This window comes from Lolium perenne, chromosome 5 (assembly GCF_019359855.2).
Source record: "Lolium perenne isolate Kyuss_39 chromosome 5, Kyuss_2.0, whole genome shotgun sequence".
Lineage (NCBI taxonomy): Eukaryota > Viridiplantae > Streptophyta > Magnoliopsida > Poales > Poaceae > Lolium > Lolium perenne.
Genome location: NC_067248.2, coordinates 66,167,641 through 66,181,210, shown reverse-complemented (window position 1 = coordinate 66,181,210; position 13,570 = coordinate 66,167,641).

The following is a 13,570-nucleotide window of genomic DNA, read 5'->3' as shown; positions in this document are numbered from 1 at the left end:
ATCTCGCGGCAAGGGTGGCGCTCCGACGGCACAGGTGGGCGGGGCCTCTCGCCAGTGGCGGTGTGCCTGCTCGGCGAAGTCGAGCTCCAAGTTCCCCACGGTCTTCGGTATGGGGGCGGACCTGTGGAGCTGGCTTGGTCGCGGCAGGCGTGGTTGGCTGATGGCTGCTCGGTGTCATGGTGGTGCTGGCGGACGTTCATGGCGGCGACGAGCTGGAACTCCACCTTCTGGTCCCGTCCAATTGTGGTGGTGGACCGGCGAGCAGCACCTCCTTCTCCGCCAACTGCCGTTCCTTCGCGCCTCTCGCCGGCGGTTGATACGCGTACAGCACGCGACCGTTGGGAACCCCAAGAGGAAGGTGTGATGCGTACAGCGGCAAGTTTTCCCTCAGTATGAAACCAAGGTTTAATCGAACCAGTAGGAGCCAAGAAGCACGTTGAAGGTTGATGGCGGCGAGATGTAGTGCGGCGCAACACCAGGGATTCCGGCGCCAACGTGGAACCTGCACAACACAACCAAAGTACTTTGCCCCAACGAAACAGTGAGGTTGTCAATCTCACCGGCTTGCTGTAACAAAGGATTAGATGTATAGTGTGGATGATGATTGTTTGCAGAGAACAGTAGAACAATTGCAGTAGATTGTATTTCAGATGTAAAGAATGGACCGGGGTCCACAGTTCACTAGAGGTGTCTCTCCCATAAGATAAATAGCATGTTGGGTGAACAAATTACAGTTGGGCAATTGACAAATAGAGAGGGCATGACCATGCACATACATGATATGATGAGTATTGTGAGATTTAATTGGGCATTACGACAAAGTACATAGACCGCTATCCAGCATGCATCTATGCCTAAAAAGTCCACCTTCAGGTTATCATCCGAACCCCTTCCAGTATTAAGTTGCTAACAACAGACAATTGCATTAAGTATGGTGCGTAATGTAATCAATAACTACATCCTCGGACATAGCATCAATGTTTTATCCCTAGTGGCAACAGCACATCCATAATCTTAGAGGTTTCTCTCACTCCCCCAGATTCACGGAGACATGAACCCACTATCGAGCATAAATACTCCCTCTTGGAGTTACTAGCATCAACTTGGCCAGAGCCTCTACTAATAACGGAGAGCATGCAAGATCATAAACAACACATAGATATAAATTGATAATCAACATAACATAGTATTCTCTATTCATCGGATCCCAACAAACACAACATATAGCATTACAGATAGATGATCTTGATCATGTTCGGCAGCTCACAAGATCCGACAATGAAGCACATAAGGAGAAGACAACCATCTAGCTACTGCTATGGACCCATAGTCCAGGGGTGAACTACTCACTCATCACTCCGGAGGCGACCATGGCGGCGTAGAGTCCTCCGGGAGATGAATCCCCTCTCCGGCAGGGTGCCGGAGGCGATCTCCTGAATAACCCGAGATGGGATTGGCGGCGGCGGCGTCTCTGGAAGGTTTTCCGTATCGTGGCTCTCGGTACTGGGGGTTTCACGACGAAGACTATATGTAGGCGGAAGGGCAGGTCAGGGGGCCGCACGAGGGCCCCACACAACAGGCCGGCGCGGCCAAGGGCCAGGTCGCGCCGCCCTAGTGTGGCATCGCCTCGTGGCCCCACTTCGTAAGTCCTCCGGTCTTCTGGAAGCTTCGTGTGAAAATAGGCCCCTGGGCGTTGATTTCGTCCAATTCCGAGAATATTTCCTTACTAGGATTTCTGAAACCAAAAAGAGCAGACAAGAATCGGCTCTTCGGCATCTCGTTAATAGGTTAGTGCCGGAAAATGCATAAATATGACATAAAGTATGCATAAAACATGTAGATATCATCAATAATGTGGCATGGAACATAAGAAATTATCGATACGTCGGAGACGTATCAGCATCCCCAAGCTTAGTTTCTGCTCGTCCCGAGCAGGTAAACGATAACAAAGATAATTTCTGAAGTGACATGCCATCATAACCTTGATCATACTATTGTAAGCATATGTAATGAATGCAGCGATCCAAACAATGGTAAATAACATGAGTAAACAAATGAATCATATAGCAAAGACTTTTCATGAATAGTACTTCAAGACAAGCATCAATAAGTCTTGCATAAGAGTTAACTCATAAAGCAATAATTCAAAGTAAAGGTATTGAAGCAACACAAAGGAAGATTAAGTTTCAGCGGTTGCTTTCAACTTATAACATGTATATCTCATGGATAGTTGTCAACATAGAGTAATATAACAAGTGCAATATGCAAGTATGTAGGAATCAATGCACAGTTCACACAAGTGTTTGCTTCTTGAGGTGGAGAGAAATAGGTGAACTGACTCAACAATAAAAGTAAAAGAATGGCCCTTCAAAGAGGAAAGCATCGATTGCTATATTTGTGCTAGAGCTTTGATTTTGAAAACAAGAAACAATTTTGTCAACGGTAGTAATAAAGCATATGTGTTATGTAAATTATATCCTACAAGTTGCAAGCCTCATGCATAGTATACTAATAGTGCCCGCACCTTGTCCTAATTAGCTCAGATTACCTGGATTATCATCGCAATGCACATGTTTTAACCAAGTGTCACAAAGGGATACCTCTATGCCGTCTGTACAAAGGTCTAAGGAGAAAGCTCGCATCGGATTTCTCGCTATTGATTATTCTCAACTTAGATATCCATACCGGGACAACATAGACAACAGATAATGGACTCCTCTTTAATGCATAAGCGTGTAGCAACAATTAATTTTCTCATATGAGATTGAGGATATTTGTCCAAAACTGAAACTTTGATGCGTGTGGTTGGCACGTCCGTTGGGAACCCCAAGAGGAAGGTGTGATGCGCACAGCGGCAAGTTTCCCTCAGTAAGAAACCAAGGTTTAATCGGACCAGTAGGAGTCAAGAAGCACGTTGAAGGTTGATGGCGGCGAGATGTAGTGCGGCGCAACACCAGGGATTCCGGCGCCAACGTGGAACCTGCACAACACAACCAAAGTACTTTGCCCCAACGAAACAGTGAGGTTGTCAATCTCACCGGCTTGCTGTAACAAAGGATTAACCGTATTGTATGGAAGATGATTGTTTGCAGAAAACAGTAGAACAAGTATTGCAGTAGATTGTATTTCAGTAAAGAGAATTGGACCGGGGTCCATAGTTCACTAGAGGTGTCTCTCCCATAAGACAAGCAGCATGTTGGGTGAACAAATTACAGTTGGGCAATTGACAAATAAAGAGAGCATGACCATGCACATACATATCATGATGAGTATAGTGAGATTTAATTGGGCATTACGACAAAGTACATAGACCGCCATCCAACTGCATCTATGCCTAAAAAGTCCACCTTCAGGTTATCATCCGAACCCCCTCCAGTATTAAGTTGCAAAGCAACAGACAATTGCATTAAGTATGGTGCGTAATGTAATCAACAACTACATCCTTAGACATAGCATCAATGTTTTATCCCTAGTGGCAACAGCACAACATAACCTTAGAACTTTCTGTCACTGTCCCAGGTGTCAATGCAGGCATGAACCCACTATCGAGCATAAGTACTCCCTCTTGGAGTTACAAGCATCTACTTGGCCAGAGCATCTACTAGTAATGGAAAGCATGCAAGATCATAAACAACACGTAGATATAACTTTGATAATCAACATAACAAGTATTCTCTATTCATCGGATCCCAACAAACGCAACATATAGAATTACAGATAGATGATCTTGATCATGTTAGGCAGCTCACAAGATCCGACAATGATAGCACAATGGGGAGAAGACAACCATCTAGCTACTGCTATGGACCCATAGTCCAGGGGTAGACTACTCACACATCATCGGAGGCAACCATGGCGGCGTAGAGTCCTCCGGGAGATGATTCCCCTCTCCGGCAGGGTGCCGGAGGCGATCTCCTGGATCCCCCGAGATGGGATCGGCGGTGGCGGCGTCTCTGGAAGGTTTTCCGTATCGTGGCTCTCGGTACTGGGGGGTTCGTCACGGAGGCTTTAAGTAGGCGGAACGGCAAGTCGGGGAGGGGGCACAGGGGGCCCCAGGATGACAGGGCGGCGCGGCCAAGGGGGGCCGCGCCGCCCTAGGGTTTGGGCACCCTGTGGCCCCACTTCGTTTCGTCTTCGGACTCGGAAGCTTCGTGGAAAAATAGGCCCTGGGCGTTGATTTTGTCCAATTCCGAGAATATTTCCTTACTAGGATTTCTGAAACCAAAAACAGCAGAAAACAGCAATCGGCACTTCGGCATCTTGTTAATAGGTTAGTTCAGAAAATGCACGAATATGACATAAAGTGTGCATAAAACATGTAGATAACATCAATAATGTGGCATGGAACATAAGAAATTATCGATACGTCGGAGACGTATCAGCATCCCCAAGCTTAGTTCTGCTCGTCCCGAGCAGGTAAAATGATAACACAGATAATTTCTGGAGTGACATGCCATCATAATCTTGATCATACTATTTGTAAAGCATATGTAGTGAATGCAGCGATCAAAACAATGTATATGACATGAGTAAACAAGTGAATCATAAAGCAAAGACTTTTCATGAATAGCACTTCAAGACAAGCATCAATAAGTCTTGCATAAGAGTTAACTCATAAAGCAATAATTCAAAGTAAAGGCATTGAAGCAACACAAAAGAAGATTAAGTTTCAGCGGTTGCTTTCAACTTGTAACATGTATATCTCATGGATATTGTCAACATAGAGTAATATAATAAGTGCAATAAGCAAGTATGTAGGAATCAATGCATAGTTCACACAAGTGTTTGCTTCTTGAGGTGGAGAGAAATAGGTGAACTGACTTAACATTGAAAGTAAAAGAATGGTCCTTCATAGAGGAAAAGCATCGATTGCTATATTTGTGCTAGAGCTTTGATTTTGAAAACATGAAACAATTTTGTCAACGGTAGTAATAAAGCATATGCATCATGTAAATTATATCTTATAAGTTGCAAGCCTCATGCATAGTGTACTAATAGTGCCCGCACCTTGTCCTAATTAGCTTGGACTACCGGATCATCACAATGCACTGTTTTTACCAAGTGTCACAAAGGGGTACCTCTATGTCACTTTGTACAAAGGTCTAAGGAGAAAGCTTGCATTGGATTTCTCGCTATTGATTATTCTTCAACTTAGACATCCATACCGGGACAACATAGACAACAGATAATGGACTCCTCTTTTATGCATAAGCATGTAACAACAATTAATAATTTTCTCATTTGAGATTGAGGATATATGTCCAAAACTGAAACTTCCACCATGGAACATGGCTTTAGTTAGCGGCCCAATGTTCTTCTCTAACAATATGCATGCTTAACCATAAGGTGGTAGATCTCTCTTACTTCAGACAAGACGGACATGCATAGCAACTCACATGAAATTCAACAATGAATAGTTGATGGCGTCCCCAGTGAACATGGTTATCGCACAACAAGCAACTTAATAAGAGATAAAGTGCATAATTACATATTCAATACCACAATAGTTTTTAAGCTATTTGTCCCATGAGCTATATATTGCAAAGGTGAATGATGGAATTTTAAAGGTAGCACTCAAGCAATTTACTTTAGAATGGCGGAAAATACCATGTAGTAGGTAGGTATGGTGGACACAAATGGCATAGTGGTTGGCTCAAGTATTTTGGATGCATGAGAAGTATTCCCTCTCGATACAAGGTTCAGGCTAGCAAGGCTTATTTGAAACAAACACAAGGATGAACCGGTGCAGCAAAACTCACATAAAAGACATATTAAAAATATTATAAGACTCTACACCGTCTTCCTTGTTGTTCAAACTCAATACTAGAAATTATCTAGACCTTAGAGAAACCAAATATGCAAACCAAATTTTAGCATGCTCTATGTATTTCTTCATTAATGGGTGCAAAGCATATGATGCAAGAGCTTAATCATGAGCACAACAATTGCCAAGTATCACATTACCCAAGACATTAATAGCAATTACTACATGTATCATTTTCCAATTCCAACCATATAACAATTTAACGAAGGAGAAACTTCGCCATGAATACTATGAGTAGAAACCAAGGACATACTTGTCCATACGCTACAGCGGAGCGTGTCTCTCTCCCATAAAGTGAATGCTAGGATCCATTTTATTCAAACAAAACAAAAACAAAAACAAACCGACGCTCCAAGAAAAAGCACATAAGATGTGATGGAATAAAAATATAGTTTCAGGGGAGGAACCTGATAATGTTGTCGATGAAGAAGGGGATGCCTTGGGCATCCCCAAGCTTAAACAGCTTGAGTCTTCTTAATATATGCAGGGGTGAACCACCGGGGCATCCCCAAGCTTAGAGCTTTCACTCTCCTTGATCATGTTGCATCATACTCCTCTCTTGATCCTTGAAAACTTCCTCCACACCAAACTCGAAACAACTCATTAGAGGGTTAGTGCACAATAAAAATTAACATATTCAGAGGTGACACAATCATTCTTAACACTTCTGGACATTGCATAATGCTACTGGACATTAGTGGATCAAAGAAATTCATCCAACATAGCAAAAGAGGCAATGCGAAATAAAAGACAGAATCTGTCAAAACAGAACAGTTCGTATTGACGAATTTTAAAATGGCACCAGACTTGCTCAAATGAAAATGCTCAAATTGAATGAAAGTTGCGTACATATCTGAGGATCATGCACGTAAATTGGCTTAATTTTCTGAGCTACCTACAGGGAGGTGGACCCAGATTCGTGACAGCAAAGAAATCTGGAACTGTGCAGTAATCCAAATCTAGTACTTACTTTTCTATCAACGGCTTAACTTGGCACAACAAAACACAAAACTAAGATAAGGAGAGGTTGCTACAGTAGTAAACAACTTCCAAGACACAAAATAAAAACAAAGTACTGTAGGTAAAAACATGGGTTGTCTCCCATAAGCGCTTTTCTTTAACGTCTTTCAGCTAGGCGCAGAAAGTGTGTATCAAGTATTATCAAAGGGTGGTACATTCTCAGCGGGGTGTGGAGTTTTCTCAACCAGGCATAATATATTTGATACATAAGTTTTAGCATCCCCCTTTTCATTAGTCTTAGGTGTGCTACTTTCATCAAACAAATTTTCAGGAACAAGCCAAGCATAGTTATTTTCTAGTGCATCATTCATAGCTAAGAGTTTACATGGTATTGGTGCTTTGATCTCCCCACCATCATCAATATTATTAGTGCATCTTATTCTATCCATGTCCATCTTTTCAAGGAGACTAACAAAATTAGTATGAGAACCAAGCATATTAAATTTAGCAAAGACCTTTCTAGCTTCTCTTGCTAGACCACCAAATTCTCTAAGAAGGGTTTCTAAAACAAAATCTTTCTTTTCCCCTTCTTCCATATCACCAAGTGTAAGAAACATATGTTGAATCACAGGATTAAGATTAACAAATCTAGCTTCTAACGCATGTACTAAAGAAGCAACAGCAATTTCATAAGTGGGGGCAAGTTCTACCAAGTGTCTATCTTCAAAATCTTCGACCGTACTAATATGAGTGAAAAAATCTTCTATATTGTCTTTCCCAAGGATAGACCCTCGGCCTACCGGTACATCTTTAAGAACAAACTTAGGAGGAAACATGATGAAATAAGTAAAGTAAATGCAAGTAACTAATTTTTTTGTGTTTTTGATATATCAAACAAGATAGCAAATAAAGTAAAACTAGCAACTAATTTTTTTGTATTTTGATTTAGTGCAGCAAACAAAATATTAAATAAAACTAAGCAAGACAAAAACAAAGTAAAGAGATTGAGAAGTGGAGACTCCCCTTGCCGCGTGTCTTGATCTCCCCGGCAACGGCGCCAGAAATTTGCTTGATGCGTGTGGTTGGCACGTCCGTTGGGAACCCCAAGAGGAAGGTGTGATGCGCACAGCGGCAAGTTTCCCTCAGTAAGAAACCAAGGTTTAATCGGACCAGTAGGAGTCAAGAAGCACGTTGAAGGTTGATGGCGGCGAGATGTAGTGCGGCGCAACACCAGGGATTCCGGCGCCAACGTGGAACCTGCACAACACAACCAAAGTACTTTGCCCCAACGAAACAGTGAGGTTGTCAATCTCACCGGCTTGCTGTAACAAAGGATTAACCGTATTGTATGGAAGATGATTGTTTGCAGAAAACAGTAGAACAAGTATTGCAGTAGATTGTATTTCAGTAAAGAGAATTGGACCGGGGTCCACAGTTCACTAGAGGTGTCTCTCCCATAAGACAAGCAGCATGTTGGGTGAACAAATTACAGTTGGGCAATTGACAAATAAAGAGAGCATGACCATGCACATACATATCATGATGAGTATAGTGAGATTTAATTGGGCATTACGACAAAGTACATAGACCGCCATCCAACTGCATCTATGCCTAAAAAGTCCACCTTCAGGTTATCATCCGAACCCCCTCCAGTATTAAGTTGCAAAGCAACAGACAATTGCATTAAGTATGGTGCGTAATGTAATCAACAACTACATCCTTAGACATAGCATCAATGTTTTATCCCTAGTGGCAACAGCACAACACAACCTTAGAACTTTCTGTCACTGTCCCAGGTGTCAATGCAGGCATGAACCCACTATCGAGCATAAGTACTCCCTCTTGGAGTTACAAGCATCTACTTGGCCAGAGCATCTACTAGTAACGGAAAGCATGCAGGATCATAAACAACACGTAGATATAACTTTGATAATCAACATAACAAGTATTCTCTATTCATCGGATCCCAACAAACGCAACATATAGAATTACAGATAGATGATCTTGATCATGTTAGGCAGCTCACAAGATCTGACAATGATAGCACAATGGGGAGAAGACAACCATCTAGCTACTGCTATGGACCCATAGTCCAGGGGTAGACTACTCACACATCACACCGGAGGCGACCATGGCGGCGTAGAGTCCTCCGGGAGATGATTCCCCTCTCCGGCAGGGTGCCGGAGGCGATCTCCTGGATCCCCGAGATGGGATCGGCGTTGGCGGCGTCTACGGAAGGTTTTCCGTATCGTGGCTCTCGGTGCGGGGTTTCGTCACGGAGGCTTTAAGTAGGCGGAAGGGCAAGTCGGGAGGGGGCACGGGGCCCAGGATGACGGGGCGGCGCGGCCAAGGGGGCCGCGCCGCCTAGGGTTTGGGCACCTGTGGCCCCACTTCGTTTCGTCTTCGGACTTGGAAGCTTCGTGGAAAAATAGGCCCTGGGCGTTGATTTCGTCCAATTTCGAGAATATTTCCTTACTAGGATTTCTGAAACCAAAAACAGCAGAAAACAGCGGCACTTCGGCATCTTGTTAATAGGTTAGTTCCAGAAAATGCACGAATATGACATAAAGTGTGCATAAAACATGTAGATAACATCAATAATGTGGCATGGAACATAAGAAATTATCGATACGTCAGAGACGTATCAAACTTCCACCATGGATCATGGCTTTAGTTAGCGGCCCAATGTTCTTCTCTAACATTATGCATGCTCTAACCATTTTAGTGGTAAATCTCCCTTACTTCAGACAAGATGGATGATACGTCTCCGACGTATTGATAATTTCTTATGTTCCATGCCAAATTATTGATGTTATCTACATGTTTTATGCACACTTTATGTCATATTCGTGCATTTTCTGGAACTAACCTATTAACAAGATGCCGAAGTGCCAGTTGCTATTTTCTGCTGTTTTTGGTTTCAGAAATCCTAGTAACGAAATATTATCGGAATCGGACGAAATCAACGCCCAGGTTCCTATTTTGCCCGGAAGCATCCAGAACACACGAGAACCGCCAGAGAGGGGGCACAGGGCCACCAGACCCTAGGCCGGTGCGGCCAAGGGGGGGCCCGCGCCCCCCTATAGTGTGGCCACCCCTTCGACCCTCTGACGCCGCCTCTTCGCCTATTTAAGCCTCCTCGACCTAAAACCTCGAGACGGAAAAGCCACGGTACGAGAAACCTTCCAGAGCCGCCGCCATCGCGAAGCCAAGATCTGGGGGACAGGAGTCTCTGTTCCGGCACGCTGCCGGGACGGGGAAGTGCCCCCGGAAGGCTTCTCCATCGACACCGCTGCCATCTCCACCGCCATCTTCATCACCGCTGCTGCTCCCATGAGGAGGGAGTAGTTCTCCATCGAGGCTCGGGGCTGTACCGGTAGCTATGTGGTTAATCTCTCTCCTATGTACTTCAATACAATGATCTCATGAGCTGCTTTACATGATTGAGATCCATATGATGAGCTTTGTATCGCTACTAGTTGTGTGCTACTCATGTGATGTTATTAAAGTAGTCTATTCCTCCTGCATGGTGTAAAGGTGACTAGTGTGTGCACCATGTGGTTCTTGTCATAGGCTATGATCATGATCTCTTGTAGATTGTGGAGTTAATTATCATTATGATAGTATTGATGTGATCTATTCCTCCTTCATAGTGTAATGTGGACAGTGTGTGCACTATGTTAGTTCTTGGTTTATTTTGCAATGATCTATTATGCTCTAAGGTTATTTAAATATGAACATTGAATTGTGGAGCTTGTTAACTCCGGCATTGAGGGTTCGTGTAATCCTACGCAATGTGTTCATCATCCAACAAAAGAGTGTATGTAGCACATAAGAGAAAGAGTTATTTATTATGCGATCAATGTTGAGAGTGTCCACTAGTGAAAGTGTAATCCCTAGGCCTTGTTCCTAAATACTGCTATCGCTGCTTGTTTACTGTTTTACTGTGTTACTACTGCTGCGTTACTACTGCTTGTTTACTGTCCTGGGCAAAGTACTTTTCTGGTGCCGTTGCTACTGCTACTATATATTCATACCACCTGTATTTCACTATCTCTTCGCCGAACTAGTGCACCTATTAGGTGTGTTGGGGACACAAGAGACTTCTTGCTTTGTGGTTGCAGGGTTGCATGAGAGGGATATCTTTGACCTCTTCCTCCCTGAGTTCGATAAACCTTGGGTGATCCACTTAAGGGAAAACTTGCTGCTATTCTACAAACCTCTGCTCTTGGAGGCCCAACACTGTCTACAGGAAAAGGAGGGGGCGTAGACATCAAGCTATTTTCTGGCGCCGTTGCCGGGGAGGAAAGGTAAAAGGTACTCACACTCCGGATCTCGGCTACTAAGCTATTTTCGCCGTTGTAAGTACTCGAAGCTATTTCCTTTAGATCCTGCAATTGCATATTTTTGTTTCTTGTTTACACTAGTAAGGCATAATGGACAACAATGAGCTTCTTATTCTATTTCCTGATTTAAGACATGGATGGTTTGATCCGAAAATTAAAAAACCCATGGAACATATTAGTATGAACACTTTGAACACTATTGTTGCTAATGATATGGAAAATTCTAAGCTTGGGGAAGCTGGCTTTGATGAGCATGATATTTTTAGTCCCCCGGGCATGGAGGAGAAAATTTACTTTGATGATACTTTGCCTCCTATTTATGATGATTATAATGATAGTACTCTTTTAGTACCGCCTGTTATGGAGGATAAATTTGATTATGATTACAATATGCCTCCTATATTTGATGATGAGAATAATAATGATAGCTACTTTGTTGAATTTGCTCCCACTACAACTAATAAAATTGATTATGCCTATGTGGAGAGTAATAATTTTATGCATGAGACTCATGATAAGAATGCTTTATGTGATAGTTATATTGTTGAGTTTGCTCATGTTGCTACTGAAAGTTATTATGAGAGAGGAAAATATGGTTGTAGAAATTTTCATGTTACTAAAACACCTCTCTATGTGCTGAAATTTTTGAAGCTACACTTGTTTTATCTTCCTATGCTTGTTACTTTGCTTTTCATGAACTTGTTTATTTACAAGATTCCTATGCATAGGAAGCATGTTAGACTTAAATGTGTTTTGGTTTTGCCTCTTGATGCTCTCTTTTGCTTCAAATACTATTTCTTGCGAGTGCATCATTAAAACTGCTGAGTCCATCTTAATGGCTATAAAGAAAAGAACTTCTTGGGAGATAACCCATGTGTTATTGTGCTACAGTACTTTGTTTTATATTTGTGTCTTGGAAGTTGTTTACTACTGTAGCAACCTCTCCTTATCTTAGTTTTGTGTTTTGTTGTGCCAAGTGAAGCCTCTAATCGAAGGTTGATACTAGATTTGGATTTCTGCGCAGAAACAGATTTCTATCTGTCACGAATCTGGGCTGTTTTCTCTGTACAAAAATCAGAAAAATATGCCAATTTACGTGCGGGTTCCTCAGATATGTACGCAACTTTCATTAGTTTTCAGTTTTCTGATCTGAGCAACGGAAGTATTTATTAAAAATTCGTCTTTACGGACTGTTCTGTTTTGACAGATTCTGCCTTTTATTTCGCATTGCTTCTTTCGCTGTGTTGGGTGGATTTCTTTGTTCCATTACCTTCCAGTAGCTTTGAGCAATGTCCAAAAGTGTTAAGAATGATTGTGTCACCTCTGAACATGTGAGTTTTTGATTATGTACTAACCCCTCTAATGAAGTTTATGAGAAGTTTGGTGTGAAGGAAGTTTTCAAGGGTCAAAAGAGGAGGATGATATACTATGATCAAGAAGAGTGAAAGCTCTAAGCTTGGGGATGCCCCGGTGGTTCACCCCTGCATATATCAAGAAGACTCAAGCATCTAAGCTTGGGGATGCCCAAGGCATCCCCTTCTTCATCGACAAATTATCAGGTTCCTTCTCTTGGAACTATATTTTTATTCCATCACATCTTATGTACTTTACTTGGAGCGTCCTTGTTTGAATAAATGCTTGTGTGGGAGAGAGACACGCTCCGCTGGTTCATATGAACACATGTGTTCTTAGCTTTTAATTTTCATGGCGAAGGTTGAAACTGCTTCGTTAATTGTTATATGGTTGGAAACGGAAAATGCTACATGTAGTAATTGCTATAAATGTCTTGGGTAATGTGATACTTGGCAATTGTTGTGCTCATGTTTAAGCTCTTGCATCATATACTTTGCACCCATTAATGAAGAAATACATAGAGCATGCTAAAATTTGGTTTGCATAATTGGTCTCTCTAAAGTCTAGATAATTTCTAGTATTGAGTTTTGAACAACAAGGAAGACGGTGTAGAGTCTTATAATGTTTTCAATATGTCTTTTATGTAAGTTTTGCTGCACCGGTTCATCCTTGTGTTTGTTTCAAATAAGCCTTGCTAGCCTAAACCTTGTATCGAGAGGGATTACCTCTCATGCATCCAAAATACTTGAGCCAACCACTATGCCATTTGTGTCCACCATACCTACCTACTACATGGTATTTTCCGCCATTCCAAAGTAAATTGCTTGAGTGCTACCTTTAAAATTCCATCATTCACCTTTGCAATATATAGCTCATGGGACAAATAGCTTAAAAACTATTGTGGTATTGAATATGTACTTATGCACTTTATCTCTTATTAAGTTGCTTGTTGTGCGATAACCATGTTCACTGGGGACGCCATCAACTATTCTTTGTTGAATTTCATGTGAGTTGCTATGCATGTTCGTCTTGTCTGAAGTAAGGGAGATCTACCACCTTATGGTTAAGCATGCATATTGTTAGAGAA